Raw genomic sequence first — 15,532 nt, 5'->3', positions numbered from 1 at the left:
TGACTCCACACCACAAAACTGCTGAAAATGTTACACTCAAGTACACACCTCTCTGAGAGGTCACTCGGGTGATGTGGGGAGTGGAAATATCGCATTGGTGCAGTCGGGGTGCTTGTGTGAAAATTGATGGAAATTTATAGAGTGCTGTTTCACATTCTCCGAGTGTCTCAAAGCACCTTGCAGCCAATGGATTGTGTTTGAAATACAATTATTGTTGTTATGCAGGAAAACTTGGCAGCCAATTACTCCCAGCAATATTAAGTAACTTTTTTTGTGGTGGTAGTTGAAAGAGAAACGTTGGTCAGGTAACTAAGAGAAATCCTTGCTCTTCTGTCAGCTTTGTCAGCTGTTGCTCAGTGGGTAGCACACTTGCCTCTGAGTCAGAAGGTTATGGGTTCAAGTCCCACTCCAGGAACTTGAGCACATAAAGTTGGGCTGACACTCAGTGCAGCACTCCCTCAGTACTGCACTGGTCAGAGGTGCCGTCTTTCGGATGAGACATTAAACCGAGGCCCCGTCTGCTCTCTCAGGTGGACGTAAAAGATCCCATGGCACTATTTTGAAGAAGAGCAGGGGAGTTCTCCCCGGTTTCCTGGCCAATATTTATTCCTCAACCAACATCACTAAAACAGATTATCTGTTCATTATCTCATTGCTGTTTGTGGGAGCTTGCTGTGCGCAAATTGGCTGCTGCGCTTCCCACACTTCAACAGTGACTCCACTCCAGAAGTACTGTACTTCATTGGCTGTAAAGCGCTTTGAGACGTCCGGTGGTCGTGAAAGGCGTTATATAAATGCAAGTCTTTCTTCTTTCAAATAGTGCATTGGGGTCTTTTCTATCCACCTGAACTGGTGGGGTTGGGGGGGCTGGGGGGGGGGGGGTTCAGTTTAACATCTCAAATGAAAGATGGCACATTTGACAGTGTAGCACTCTCTCAGTACTGCCCTGAGGTGTCTATGTTATTGCACATGTCCTGGAGTGGGGCTTGAACCCATAATCTGAATCCGTTTGGTTTAAAGTAAATTGTTGAGAGAGAGCAGCTAGGTGGCAGATTGTGATGAGGCCCACACGGATGAGTTTTTCCCATCAGCAGGATCCTGAGATTAAATTACTGCAGTAAATTCAACACCAAACTCCCTCTGCTCACATCTTGCAGAGACCCACTACAGCCCGATTATTGCAATTTTCCAATCCGAGTTATCTGATTTTACACTGAAGCACCTGCCCTCTGACTTGACTTTCAAAATTTCAAGAAAGTGTAAGGAGCAACATTGTCCCTGGAATAGAAACTATTCAGTGAGACTGATGTGACACACCACCCAGACCCTCATGAAGAGCCTCAGTCCTGCTAACCCCGCCCGTCCTCTGGAAACATTGTACTGTGCTATGAGCACTTGTGCACCTGCTATTTGTCTCTTTCCCCCCCCGCCCCCACCACCACCACCAAAAAAAACCTTGACTATTAACACAAATCAATTTTACAATATGGATCTATAATCCAGCCTCTGATTCAACTTTTCCTGGTGTTCCACCATTCAGGGGGTGCCTGGATTTCCATTTTATCTTTTTGGTATCGTATGGGAGTGGGACTGTGCATGCTGTGCCACCTTACAGGCCCAAACCTTAACCGTAGTGGTAGGGGTGGTGCCAAGGTACCTGCCCTGGTTGCTACCAAGCACCTACTATTGTACAATGTATCAATTATTAATGTGTGTGTGTGGTAAACCACTGTTATACCTGCCTGTGTGGGTGTTTGTATTCCACTGTGTACATGTCTGTACATGCCTCGGCTGACTCCTCCCACGAGTCCAGGTATAAAGGTGACTGCTCCACAGTCCCTCTGTATTCTGGACTGGTCGACCACTCGAGGCACACCTTCATTCTCTTGTTAATAAAAGCCTGTTAGTTACTCGCTTAACCTCAGTCTTTTGAGTAATTGATAGCGCATCAATTTTATTAACAAGATTTTTTTATAATGGAGAAGATCCTCACACCAGCATGCCTGGACTTAGACCATCGGGAGGCAGACGCATCCACCAAGTTTGCTCACTGGCTTAGGTGCTTTGAAAGATTCCTGATCGCCTCCGCTGCAACGGTCAAATCGGATGAGGACAAACTGGGTGTCCTGACCTCCAAAGTGAACCACCGAGCGTACTCGGTCATCCAGGACGCGACCTCTTACACGGCTGCTCTCAAGCTCCTCAAGGACCAGTACACGCGCCCAGTGAACGAGGTGTACGCCAGGCACCTCCTGGGGAGTCGTAAACAACAACCTGGGGAATCGACCGAGGAATACCTTCAGGCACTGTCTGTACTTGGCCGGGCCTGTGGTTGTAAGGATGTAAAGGCCGCCGTGTACACAGAGGAACTTATCCGGGACGCTTTTGTAGCGGGCCACAGGTCCAATTACACCCGACAGCGACTGTTGGAGCAGAGTGACCTCGATCTCAACAAGGCCTCTGAACTCGCACTATCATTGGACGCAGCCTACCGGGGCATGGATGCCTACTCCTCTGCACCGTGGACGCCACGGGGAACGACAGCCTGGGACACGGTAGGACCGTCTCATAGCGCCGTGCCACCCCAGCCACATCCCAGCAACGGCCCAACTACCGCAGCAGTGTCCCAAGGCCAGAAATGCTACTTCTGTGGCCAGGCCAAACACCCCAGAGCGCGCTGCCCGGCGAAAAATGCGATCTGCTCGGGCTGCGGGAAGAAGGGACACTACGCCAGCGTCTGCAGGGCCAAAGCCACCCGAACCCCAGCAGCGCCGCGTGTGGGCCGTGCGGGCCGCCATCTTGGGCCTCCCCAGCCATGTGCGAACCACCGGAACAGCAGCCATTTTGGACGCCTCCAGCCACATGGGGATCATGGACGCCGCCATCTTGGACGCCAGCCGGGACGCAGCAGGCCCCCAACACCGCCTCATCTGATACCCGCAGCGACACACCGACCCCTACGCTGGCCTCCGTTACGCTGGACCAAGCGAGACCGCACCAACTGGCCCGGTCCACAATGGACATTAAGGTAAATGGTCACGAAACAACCTGCCTTTTTGACTCTGGGAGCACGGAGAGCTTCATCCACCCCGACACGGTGCGGCGTTGCTCTCTCCCAGTCCTGCCTGCGCACCAGCGGATTTCTATGGCCTCCGAGTCCCAGTCGGCGGACATTGGCGGCTACTGCGTGGTGACACTCTTAGTAGACGGGACTGTGTACGATAATTTTAAACTTCTGGTCCTGCCCCACCTCTGCGCTGCCGTTCTACTGGGGTTAGATTTTCAGTGCCACCTTAAAAGTGTTACGATGGCGTACGGTGGACCCCTCCCCCCACTCACAGTCCGCAGCCAGCAGCTCCCAAACTGCCCGCCGCGCACCAGGTGCAACCTCTCCACACTCAGAGTCACCCCCCTCCCCCCCACTGTTTGCTAACCTCACCCCCGACTGTAAGCCCATCGCCACAAAGAGCAGGCGATACAGTGCCGGGGACAGGGTTTTAATTAAAACCGAAGTGGAGCGGCTCCTGAAGGAGGGGATTATTGAGGGCAGCACCAGCCCCTGGCGAGCCCAGGTTGTGGTCGTTATGACCGGCGAGAAGCAGCGCCTGGTCATCGACTACAGCCAGACAATAAATCGCTACACCCTGCTGGACGCTGACCCACTCCCCCGCATAGCTGATATGGTCAACCAGATCGCGCAGTACCGCGTCTTCTCGACCATTGACCTGAAATCAGCGTACCACCAGCTCCCTATCCGCCCTGAGGACCGCCAATATACTGCCTTTGAGGCAAGCGGCCGCCTCTATCACTTCCTTAGGGTTCCCTTTGGCGTCACCAACGGGGTCTCCGTCTTCCAAAGGGAGATGGACCGGATGGTCGATCAAAATGCGTTGCAGGCCACTTTCCCATATCTGGACAATGTGACCATCTGTGGCCGTGACTTGCAGGACCATGACGCAAACCTCGAAAAATTCCTCTGCACCGCCCAACTCCTGAACCTGACGTATAACAAGGAGAAGTGCATATTCCGCACAACCCGCCTCGCCATCCTTGGCTGTGTTGTGGAACACGGAGTCATCGGTCCCGACCCCGACCGGATGCGTCCCCTTATGGAACCCCCACTGCCTCAAGGCCCTGAAGAGGTGCCTAGGGTTTTTCTCCTATTACGCCCAGTGGGTCCCCTACTATGCGGACAAGGCCCGTCCGCTGATCAAGTCCACCTCTTTTCCCTTGATGGCAGAGGCCCGCTTAGCCTTCCACCGTATCAAGGAAGACATTGCCAAAGGCACCATGCACGCAGTGGACGAATCCATCCCCTTCCAGGTGGAAAGCGACGCGCCCAACTTTGCCCTGGCCGCTACCCTTAATCAGGCGGGGAGACCCGTGGCCTTTTCACGAACCCGCCAGGGCCCGGAGACCAGACACTCCGCTGTTGAGAAGGAGGCCCAGGCTATTGTGGAGGCTGTGCGTCATTGGAGGCACTACCTGGCCGGAAAACGATTTACCCTGCTCACTGACCAGCGTTCAGTTGCTTTTATGTTTAACAACAAGCAGAGGGGCAAAATCAAAAATGACAAGATCTTGAGGTGGAGAATCGAACATTCCACCTACAATTATGAGATCTTGTACCGGCCCGGGAAGCTCAATGAACCCCCGGATGCTCTATCGCGTGGCACCTGCGTCAGCGCGCAGATCGATAGACTGCTAGCCCTCCACAATGACCTCTGCCACCCGGGGGTCACCAGGTTCTTCCACTTCATCAAGGCCCGCAACCTGCCTTACTCCATTGAGGAGGTCAGGACCATGACCAGGAACTGCCAAGTCTGCGCTGAGTGCAAACCACACTTTTATAGACCAGACAGGGCTCACCTGATAAAAGCCACTCGCCCCTTCGAGCGCCTGAGCGTTGACTTTAAAGGGCCTCTCCCCTCCTCCGACCGCAATGTGTACTTTCTCAACATTATTGATGAGTACTCCCATTTCCCGTTCGCCATCCCCTGCCCGGACATGACCAGTGCCACGGTCATTAAATGTCTGAACGACCTCTTCACCCTGTTCGGTTTCCCCAGCTATATCCATAGCGACCGGGGCTCATCGTTTATGAGCGACGAACTCCGCCAGTACCTGCTCGCTAGGGGTATTGCCACAAGCAGGACCACCAGTTACAACCCCCGGGGGAACGGACAGGTGGAAAGAGAGAATGCGACAGTTTGGAAGGCCGCCCTGCTAGCCTTAAAGTCTAGGGGCCTTCCGACCTCCCGCTGGCAGGATGTGTTCCCCGATGCGCTCCACTCTATTCGGTCACTGCTCTGCACTGCCACTAACGCCACCCCTCATGAGAAAATGTTTGTCTTCCCAAGGAAGTCCACATCGGGGACATCGCTACCGCCATGGCTGACGTCCCCAGGGCCGGTCCTACTGAGAACACACGTGAGGACCCACAAAACGGACCCCCTGGTCGAGAGGGTCGACCTCCTCCACGCCAACCCCCAGTATGCTTACATTGCGTACCCGGACGGGCGGGAGGACACAGTCTCCATACGAGACCTCGCACCCTCGGGGGCCCCAGTAACCCACTACCCACTACCACCCCCCCACGATCCAATATCCAACCCCAGCAGACGGCACGCCTGGGCCCCGCGACCCGCTCGACACCCACGAGGACTACACACCAGTGCCCCAGCCTACGCGGGACTCGACGTCGGAAGCTTCACTACCCCTGCCGTCGCCACGTCGATCACAGCGGTAGACAAGACCTCCGGAGAGACTCCAATACACAAACTTTTAATACACTTCACCCCGCCGGACTCATTTTTAAACAAGGGGTGAATGTGGTAAACCACTGTTATACCTGCCTGTGTGGGTGTTTGTATTCCACTGTGTACATGTCTGTACATGCCTCAGCTGACTCCTCCCACGAGTCCCGGTATAAAGGTGACTGCTCCACAGTCCCTCTGTATTCTGGACTGGTCGACCACTCGAGGCACACCTTCATTCTCTTGTTAATAAAAGCCTGTTAGTTACTCGCTTAACCTCAGTCTTTTGAGTAATTGATAGCGCATCAGTGTGAAATCATTGTTTTCAGAATATATTGCATGTCAATCAAAAGCAGTTTTTTTTCCAGATCAAGCACCCCTCTTGTGTGCACATAGAATAGGATTAGAGGTAGGGAAGTGAAGGCAGAAACAGTGGTGCTGTATAGGAAACATCTGTTTGGTGTGATGCGACTGGAAGATCTCTCTGGGTAGATGAGCGAGGATGGGCCAAATGGCCTCCTTCATCCACATCTATTTTTGATCTGTTCAGAAGCTAACTTCTGCCCTGAGGGGGACTATTTCAATCTTCAGGGCTCGGCAGGGGAGAGGGGACTTGGTTAATGATTTACACAACCTAATTGGATTTTGGGCTCGCTCGTATCTGTGTGCTGTAAGATGGTAAAATAATTCTGTTCTGGAGGGCTGCCTGAGACTAGCTGGAACTGTCCCTGGAGTTCTCTGGATTCTGTGAATGACACACTGCTCCCCCTTGAGATCCAGGGAGTAGATATGGTGTTTGATTAGCCCAGTAACACATGTACTGCACACTTCTAGATCTGATTAAGGTGTTGAGCAGTATTGAGTAACTACATTAACCTACAATTGTTTTGCATTTTGAATAGATCTGAAGTGAACTTGCTTTAAAAACACAGTATGATTTGGTCAGAGCTTCTGGATTGTTCCATTGGTCACACTTGTGTCAGGATACCAGTAAGGGCTCAGTGTCATTTAATTGGATGGGGAGGAGGAGAGAACCCTTCTGATTTAGTCCCTTGCTTTGTGTTGAATTAACTGATCTCACTCAGGGCAGCAGGCGAGAGGCACAGTTAGCCTCAGTAATCCCAGACTAGGGAGAGGAAACATTGGTTCACGTTCGTGCTCCTCTTCTCTATCCAGTGACCTCTATGGAAAGTGCAGGAGAATGCACCAAGGCAAAAATACCAAATTAGTGTGTCACTGAAGCCTGCCTTCATGTTCCAGAGAATGCTAGTTTGGTAAGGCACATCATGACTTGGGGGTTAAGTTCTTGCCCAATCTAACAACAATTTTCTTCCCCCAGAATAAGTGAGACAATTTTTTCTTAACCAATGAAACCAGGACAGCTAACGTGATCTGTAACACTTGCGGCCTGTTTCTTAGTGAATCCGTTATTGTTTTACATCGAATGAACAGCACAGAAACAGGCCATTCGGCCCAACTGGTCCATGCTCCACTCAAGCCTCCTCCCATCCCTCTTCACCTCACCCTATCAGCATATCCTTCGATTCCTTTCTCCCTCATGTGTTTATCTAGCCTCCCCTTAAATGCATCTCTGCCTCAACCACTCCCTGTGGCAGCGAGTTCCACATTCTCACCACTCTCTGGGTAAAGTTTTAACGTTTTTTCCTCCTCCCCTTGCATGTGTTGGTGATTTGGCATCTGTCTTCAATTGCTCTGTGATTTCTCCAAGCATTGAATTCCCCTTGTAGGTTTCAAATTACGTACATTTATTTTTTTTAATGTGTACAAGGCTTCAATTGAAATATAACCGATGTCATTCTGCTGGAGGCAGTAACTGGCTCCAACTGATTTCTTTCTGTTGGCACACTGATGTTGAATAAAGGAGTTTTTAATCGTTGTATGGGACAAGCTTCCCCGATAGCTCAGCTAGCTCAGGCAATGAGTAGCTGAGGCATTCTGGCCCGGAGCAGTCATGTGTCTCGACTGAGTTAGCTGCTCTCCGCTGGGGGTGAGGGTAGGGGCGCTACAACACGCTCAATGGCCCTGGTTAGGGAGGGAAACATCAGGAAGGGTTCCCCGTCCAGATCACTATCCAGTAAGCCCTGCTGGACATGTGTGTGTGTGTGTGTGTATGTACAGATGTCTGATGAGAACCGGCATGAGGGCGCTTGTGGTCAAATAGCCAGCCAACACTCTGATCTAGTGACAGGAGGTAGAGATCCGCATTTATACGTGCCTTTTCACACCTTGCAGATGTCTTCAAGTAAAATGACATTTTCAAGTGTAATGCCTGTTATGCAGGCAAATGTGGCGGTCAATTCGCACAAAGCAAGATCCCACGAAAGACCAGCTCATCTCTTTGTTGATATTGATTGAGGAAGGAATGTTGGCTCGGAATGGCAGACCATATGGTGCATTTTCTCCCTGAGCAAATAGGGTTCGCGGGAATTAATTGGTAATGTTTCCTTAAGCTATTTGATTTCAGAAGTATAAAATTCAAATGAATAAATTACAAGCCAGAGATATGACAGCTACAGGACACGGAAGCACTTATGATGAGATGAGTACTGCATAGTGCCACTTTAACCCAATTTCAATCAAAATGTTGAATAAATGGATTACTTTGCAGCTGAAAATGGCAATTCATGGTATTTAAAGCTTAAAATAAAGATATAAATTGTTTGTTTCTTTTCCTAGTGACTAAGTTAGGCTATGCTCAGTTGGCAGGTCTGTGTTTTCCCCTCCCAGAGCTTGCTGCAGTAATCTAATGAATTTATTAGTAACCTCCAGCAAGAGGGATGAAATTGTGTTTGCCGAGCGCCATCAGCAACACTCCTGTCACCAAGCTTCTGAAGCAGAAGATGAGTTCCTTTTTTTGGAAGGTGCGCTGTCAGCGGGTGCTGTAATTACTGAACTGAACATCCTGTAACCTCACACTGCCCTCTGTCTTCTACCATGCAAGGAGATTTTATCATTCTTCAGAAAATTGGAGTGCCTTAAATAATTTAAAGACTCTCCCCTCTCTTTCTTTCTCTCTCTCCCTGCTGCCCTTGTCCTTCTAGTTGGTGGAGGTCGTGGGTTTGGGAGGTGCAGTCGAAGGAGCCTTGGCGAGTTGCTGCAGTGCATCCTGTAGACAGTACACACTGCAGCCACGGTGCGCTGGTGGTGGAGAGAGTGAATGTTTAAGGTGATGGATGGGCTCCCTCTCAAGCGGACTTTTGTCCTGGATATTGTGGAGCTTCATCCATCCAGGTAAGTGGAGAAAATTCCATCACACTCCTGACTTGTACCTTGTAGGTGGCAGGCTTTGGGGATTCTGAGGTGAATCACACGCCTGAGAATACCCTGCTTCTGACCCGCTCTAGTAGCCACGGCATTAATGTGACTGGTTCAGTGAGTTTCTGGTCAATGGTGATCCCCAGGATGTTGTTAGTGCGGGACTCAGTGATGGTAATGTCATTGAATGGCAAGGGGAGGTGGTTAGACTCTCTCTTGTTGGAGATGGTCATTGTCTTGCACTTGTGTGGCACAAATGTTACTTCCCACTCATCAGCCCAAGCCTGGATGTTGTCCAGCATGGGCTGCTTCATTAACTGAGGAATTGCAAATGGAGCTGAACACTGTGCGAACAAGCCCAGTTCTGACCTTATGGTGGGGGAAAATCATTGATGAAGCAGCTGAAGATAGTTGGGCCTAGAACGCTGTACTGAGGAACTCCTATTTGATGCCCAACTCTACCCATACCTCAGCTTATCTGATGCTGAAACCCTCATCCATGTCTTTGTTACCTGTAGACTTGACTATTCCAATGCTCTTCTGGCCAACCTCCCACATTCCACCCTACATAAACTTGAGCTCATCCAAAACTCTGCTGCCCGTATCCTAACTGGCACTAACTCCCGTTCACCCATCACCCCCCTGTGCTCACTGACCTACATTGACTCCCGGTCCAGCAATGCTTCAATTTTAAATATCTCATCCTTGTCTTCAGATCTCTCCATGGCCTCGGCCCTCCCTATCTCTGTAACCTCCTGCAGCTCGACAAGCCTTCGAGATCTCTGTGCTCCTCCAATTCTGGCATCTTGTGCATCCCTGATTTTAATCGTTCCACCATTGCCGGCTGCGCCTTCAGCTGCCAAGGTCCTAAGCTCTGGAATTCCCTCCCTAAACCTGTCTGCCTCTCTCTCATCCTTTAAGATGCTCCTTAAAATCTACCTATTTGAACAAGCTTTTGTCTGTCAATGGTGATCTGTCCTGATATCTATTTTTGTGGCTCAGTGTTAAATTTTGTTTGATAACACTCTTGTGAAGTGCCTTGGGACATTTATCTACGTTAAAGGCGCTATATAGATGCAAGTTGTTGTTTTTGTCATCTGGGGTTGAGATGACTGGCCTCCAATGTTCACAACCATCTTCCAGAGTTCTGCTGGTACTCGTGGAGTCACTTGGTATAAGTCAGTGCCTCCAGGAGGAGTGGGGGGGGCACAAGGCACATACCTTGGCTGCCCTGCTCAGTATGTGCCACCATGGGTGGCAGAGTGCCACATGGCAGGGCAACCTCTAAAGTATGGCTGCTGCCATTTAAAAAAAATTCCATTTTGCTATGCACGGTGTCTGTAGTATTCCCAAATATGTGACTGAAATAGTGGAACCATTTACAAACTTAAGAAAATGGTGGTTAGCTATGACATTAAAATGTTGGGATAATTGAAAAAGCCAGATGCAAAGCATCTGAGACTATTCAGGGAAATGAGAGTAGTGGCGGGCATTTTGCAAAGCTGGCTGAAATCTGGAGTGATATGAGAGTACTGGAAGGCAGTGAATGATTTTGATTTAAAAAAAATTTAAGACCAAAGTGAAAGTCAGATGAATGAGCAAGGTAATTATAGGCCTGTTAACCTGACATCTATAATGGGAAAAGTAGCGGAGTCCATTACTGAATCGGTAATTCGAGAACATCTACTGAGAGTAAGTGTGATAAATCCAAATGAGTGTATTTATGAAGGGCAGACTGTGGCTGACAAATCTTTTGGAATAGGCTGAGGCTGCAACTGGACCAGGGGGAAGTGGTGCCTTTGACGAGGTCTCTTACAGGAGAATTCTAGCACCAGTCATGATAATGAGATCCCAAATAATTTAGGTAGGTAACAATGAAGTGCAGTTGTAGTCGCACGTTGGCAGCTGTGCACAGGGCAACACTCCCAAGGAGTTGGTCGTGGGGCTAGTGTTCAACATGGAAAGAACTGGGGTACGGGCCAAGTCTTTTCAGAGATTTGAATAGTACAGAATCTTGTGTGAAAATACCTGTAGTGAAATCCAGATCTTCTCACTGATGAATGCGATGGAAGAGAAACAGAAAATATTTTCTGCTTATTTAAGGTGAGAGAAAGAAAGAAGCTGCATTTATATAAGTCCTGATGAAGGGTTTCGACCTGAAACGTTGACTCTATTTCTCTCTCCACGGATGTTGCCTGGCCTGCTGAGTTTTTCCAGCATTTTCTGTTCTATATAATTCCTTTCACAAGCTCCAAATTTCCCAAAGCGTTTCATGACCAATGAAGTACTTCTGAAGTGGAGTCACTGTTATAATGTAGGAAACGCGGCAGCCAATTTGCGCACAGCAAGCTCCCACAAACAGCAATGAGATAATGACCAGATAATCTGTTTTAGCGATGTTGAATGGGTACAGTAAATAGTGAAATAAAAACAGAAAATGCTGGAAATACTCAGCAGGTTAGGCAGCATCTGTGGAGAGAAAAACAGGGTTAACGTTTCAGGTCGATGACCCTTCGTTAGAACGCAAATAATTTAGGTAGGTAAATAGTGTCTGGGTTTCTAGGCAACACAAATTGTGAAAGCTAAGAGGGTTTAAAGATAGAAACTGAGGCTGCAATGAATGGTGTCTCTTTAAGGATGACGCATTGGGTGTGCATGTTGACAAAACATTGAAAGTATCAACAGATTGCATGGCAGCAGTTACCAAGGCATGCACAATGTTACGGTGTAGACTAAGCAAGTGGTATGTATACTCTGTGAAGAGTATAGTGCCTGGGCTTTGCTACTGTACAGGCACAAAGGGCTCAAACATCAGCAATAAGGACGATACAGGTTTTGTATCAATGATCCATGAAAGGGTGGCTGAGGCTGCTGAGCCTTCATTCTTTTGTGGCAGTACTTTGGGGGTGGGGGAGATTAATAAAAATGATAACAGTGGGGATGTGTAAAATTTACACTGAATGAGGCGATTTGCTTAGAGCAAACCTTGAGAAAAATGTAACTTCAACCGCTTCACCTTTGTGGATTGTCAATTCATGGAGTAGATTGCCACCTTATGCAGTGAACAGAGCTGGCAGCACTGCCAAATCCTGGGCGGGAGATTTTAATCATGAGCTGTATACCTGGTGCCAACTCCTGCCATAAAGCCGACACGGTTAAAATCAACCCATGGGCCACAACTAAGTGGCATTAATATTCATTCTCTCTCTCTCCACTTTCCACTTTTTTTCCTTTTTTATAGTTCTTTTCACAGCCATTCTGGCTGTAGGATTTGTGAATATTTTCCTCTCATGAGGAAATGCTATGGAGGCGGGACTATCCATTCATTCACAGCAGCAGTCAAAGGAAGAACAACTATTTTAGAACGCCTTATCATGTCTCAGAAATAACCATGTGCTTCACAGAATGAACTGAATTGATCAGTTACTGTTGTGTGGGTGAATGTGGCAACCATTTTGTACACAACAGAGCCCTGCCTGCAACACTGACCCGTTAATGTGATTTGTTGTTGGTTGAGGGAGGAATGTTGGTCAGGACAGTGGGAGAACTCCCTGTTCTTCCAACAGTGTCATGGGATCTCAAACATCTATCCAAACAATGGGGGCATCAATTTAACATGTCATCTGAGGAACAATATCTCCAACAGTACTCCCCAAGCACTGCTTAGAATTATATGCTCAAGTCCTGGGATCAAGCTCGAGTCCACAACCTTCTGAAAGCTGCCAACTGAGCCAAACTGTCTTGTTTGTCCTGTATACATGTGGCCTGACTTGTGCTCTGTGCTTGATTAACTGAGTAGAAAATCCCAGATTTCAATTGCTCCACCATTGGCGGCCGTGCCTTCAGCTGTCAAGGCCCTAAGCTCTGGAACTCCCTGCCTAACCCTCTCCGCCTCTACCTCGCTTTCCTCCTTTACGACCCTCCTTAAAACCTACCTCTTTGACCAAGCTTTTGGTCACCTGTCCTAATATCACCTTATGAGGCTCGGTGTCAAATTTTGGTTGATAACGCTCCTGTGAAGCGCCTTGGGACGTTTTACTATGTTAAATGCGCAATGTAAATGCAAATTGTTGTTGTAGAATTAGGGCAAGGGGTGGAGGTCAGTGCTGCAAGTATCCAAAAACTGATTTGGTTATCGATCTCCACCCAGAAGAAAGCTCATCAAAACTAATCATTACGCATCTGACACTCCTCCTTCGAGCTGTTTTCCCTCTGTTCTGTTCCTTACACAGCATTATCACAGAGCACTGTGCCATTTCATTATATCTGACAATATATTTCAGATTTCCAGCATCTGCAGTATTTTGCCTATATTTTAATTACATCTGTTGGCTTTATCAATTTTAGATCTAGAATGAAAGGACACGTACATTTCTCTGACGAGGACTGAATACGGTAATACCTTGAAGTATCTTCTTTCTGTTGATGCCAGTGTACAGTAAATTCCAGTGTCGAACTAACTCTGATGCACACTGCAGTCTCATTAAAGCTACCTACAAATAGAACTACCAAGCTGCACTTGACTGAGCAACAGAAACCAATATTTAATAGCCAGTCAATATTTAATTATAAATAGCCCAAACGAATGCTTTGCTACAAATGTCATAAAATTTGCTGAAAAATAATTTTTAAAATGTGTTTAACCTGTGTGGTGATGAATGACTTTTCTATCTTTGACAAATGGTTTGGGGTTGAGATTAGGTACTGCTGAGCAGTGAAGAGATGATCAGCAAAGTACATTTTCACTAAATTCATGTAATGTCTTGCTTCATGTTACGCCTGTGGCCTGGCTCGGTAGTCTGATGTCTGGCTTAGCGCTCTGTCCTCTCGCCTCCTGGGAGGTGGTTTTCAATCCAGCTCCAAGTGGTGCCACACAGGACTTCTTGCTGCTGTGTAATGACCCTACGTGAAATGAGTTCGGATGATCTCAATCCAATTCCTTGTCGATGTGTGCCCACAGTTCTGGTGTCTGGATGCCAGTCTTGCTTTGGATAGTTACGAGGTTGGCAGGTCGGGTTTGAATTAATTTGAGGCCACGCGGTTGCAAGATCTGGCTGGCAAGCACCTGGCACACAAGTCAACGCATCTACCCACCTCATCTGGCTTTCAACGCGATACATACGCCCAGGATCGGGCTCTTCTCCGATCAGCGCACCCACAACGACCAAAACTCTTCAGTCGATTCGATGGGAGACTCCATCACTGTCAGTGTGCGAAGTGTGGGGACATGCTGGGACAGTAGAGAATGGTATTAGGTAGAGGTTATAGCACATTGTTGTTGGGTTAGAATGAACTTTTAGCTAGCATCAGATTCTCGTTGCACCAGACCAAGGAACACTTGCTGCTGATGCCAGGTGACGAGAGTGAATAAAAGGGTTCCATTAACCAAAAAAGGGAGGGAAAGAAATGTTTAGGAGTCTGAGCTCATTGAGAAGTTTCTCTGCCTATTCAATGAATTAGAATGTTTGGAAATTGGATTGGATGTTTCAGTGAAATTGTGGAGCTACATGTTGTTGGTCATGTGTATATAGCATCTAGTTCAAATTAAAATAGTTATGATGTGACAGGAAAAATACCTAATTAAAAATCTAGATATTTTTCATATAATTCAGTGTTGAAAGAAATGTGACTTTCCACTGAGAAACTTGTGATTTATTTAAGAAAACTGGGCATGTTATGTGGAAAAGACATTAGAGCTCAGTAGAATGAGTGGTCAATGGATCCTAAAGGAATTGCTTCAGCCATGATAAATGAGATCTAATTTGTCATTTGGGCTAGGGGATGAGGTGAGAAGAGGCCCCTCCAGTGTTTCTTCCCCATCAGCCCCCTCGAGTGCCATACAGGTGAACATCCACTGCTGTCGAGAATCGGGAAGGATGCCTAGTGGATCAAACTCTTCATTAAGAGCTCTACACCAGCCTGGGACCGGACGAGTGGTCCAGTTTTAAGTTCATCAAACTTCTGCCGCTGAGCTCAGTATGTTAGTAAATGAGCTGCAAGCTGTTTTATTGTAGATCAAATACATATTTTCCCCCTCACTTCCTGCCTAATTGTTTTCCCCTCCTTTTCTGAAGGCTCTGATCCTTGCTGTGGGTATGGTTCCACTGGCCAAATGGCCCTTCTTCTGGTGGTTGAGATGGTGAGTGTTGGCAGCCTTAGCAAGTGCTGATGGCATTGCAAATCATAGAATAGTTACAGCACAGAAAGAGGCCATTCGGCCCGTCGAGCCTGTGCCTGCTCTCTTCAGCTAGTCCCACTCCCCCGCCCTTACCCTGTAGCCCTGCAATTTTTTTTTCCTTCAGGTACTTATCCAATTCCCTTTTGAAAGCCACGATTGAGTCTGCCTCCACCATCCTTTCAGGCAGTGCATTCCAGATCCTAACCACTCACTGTGTTTAAAAAAAATTAAAAAAAAAGGTTTTTCCTCATGTCACCTTTGGTTCTTTTGCCAATCACCTTAAATCTGTGTCCTCTGGTTCTCGACTCTTCGCCAATGGGAA

Source organism: Somniosus microcephalus, chromosome 11 (assembly GCF_052327205.1).
Source record: "Somniosus microcephalus isolate GS21.2 chromosome 11, FLI_Smic_1.0, whole genome shotgun sequence".
NCBI lineage: Eukaryota > Metazoa > Chordata > Chondrichthyes > Squaliformes > Somniosidae > Somniosus > Somniosus microcephalus.
This window is presented reverse-complemented; position numbering follows the sequence as displayed.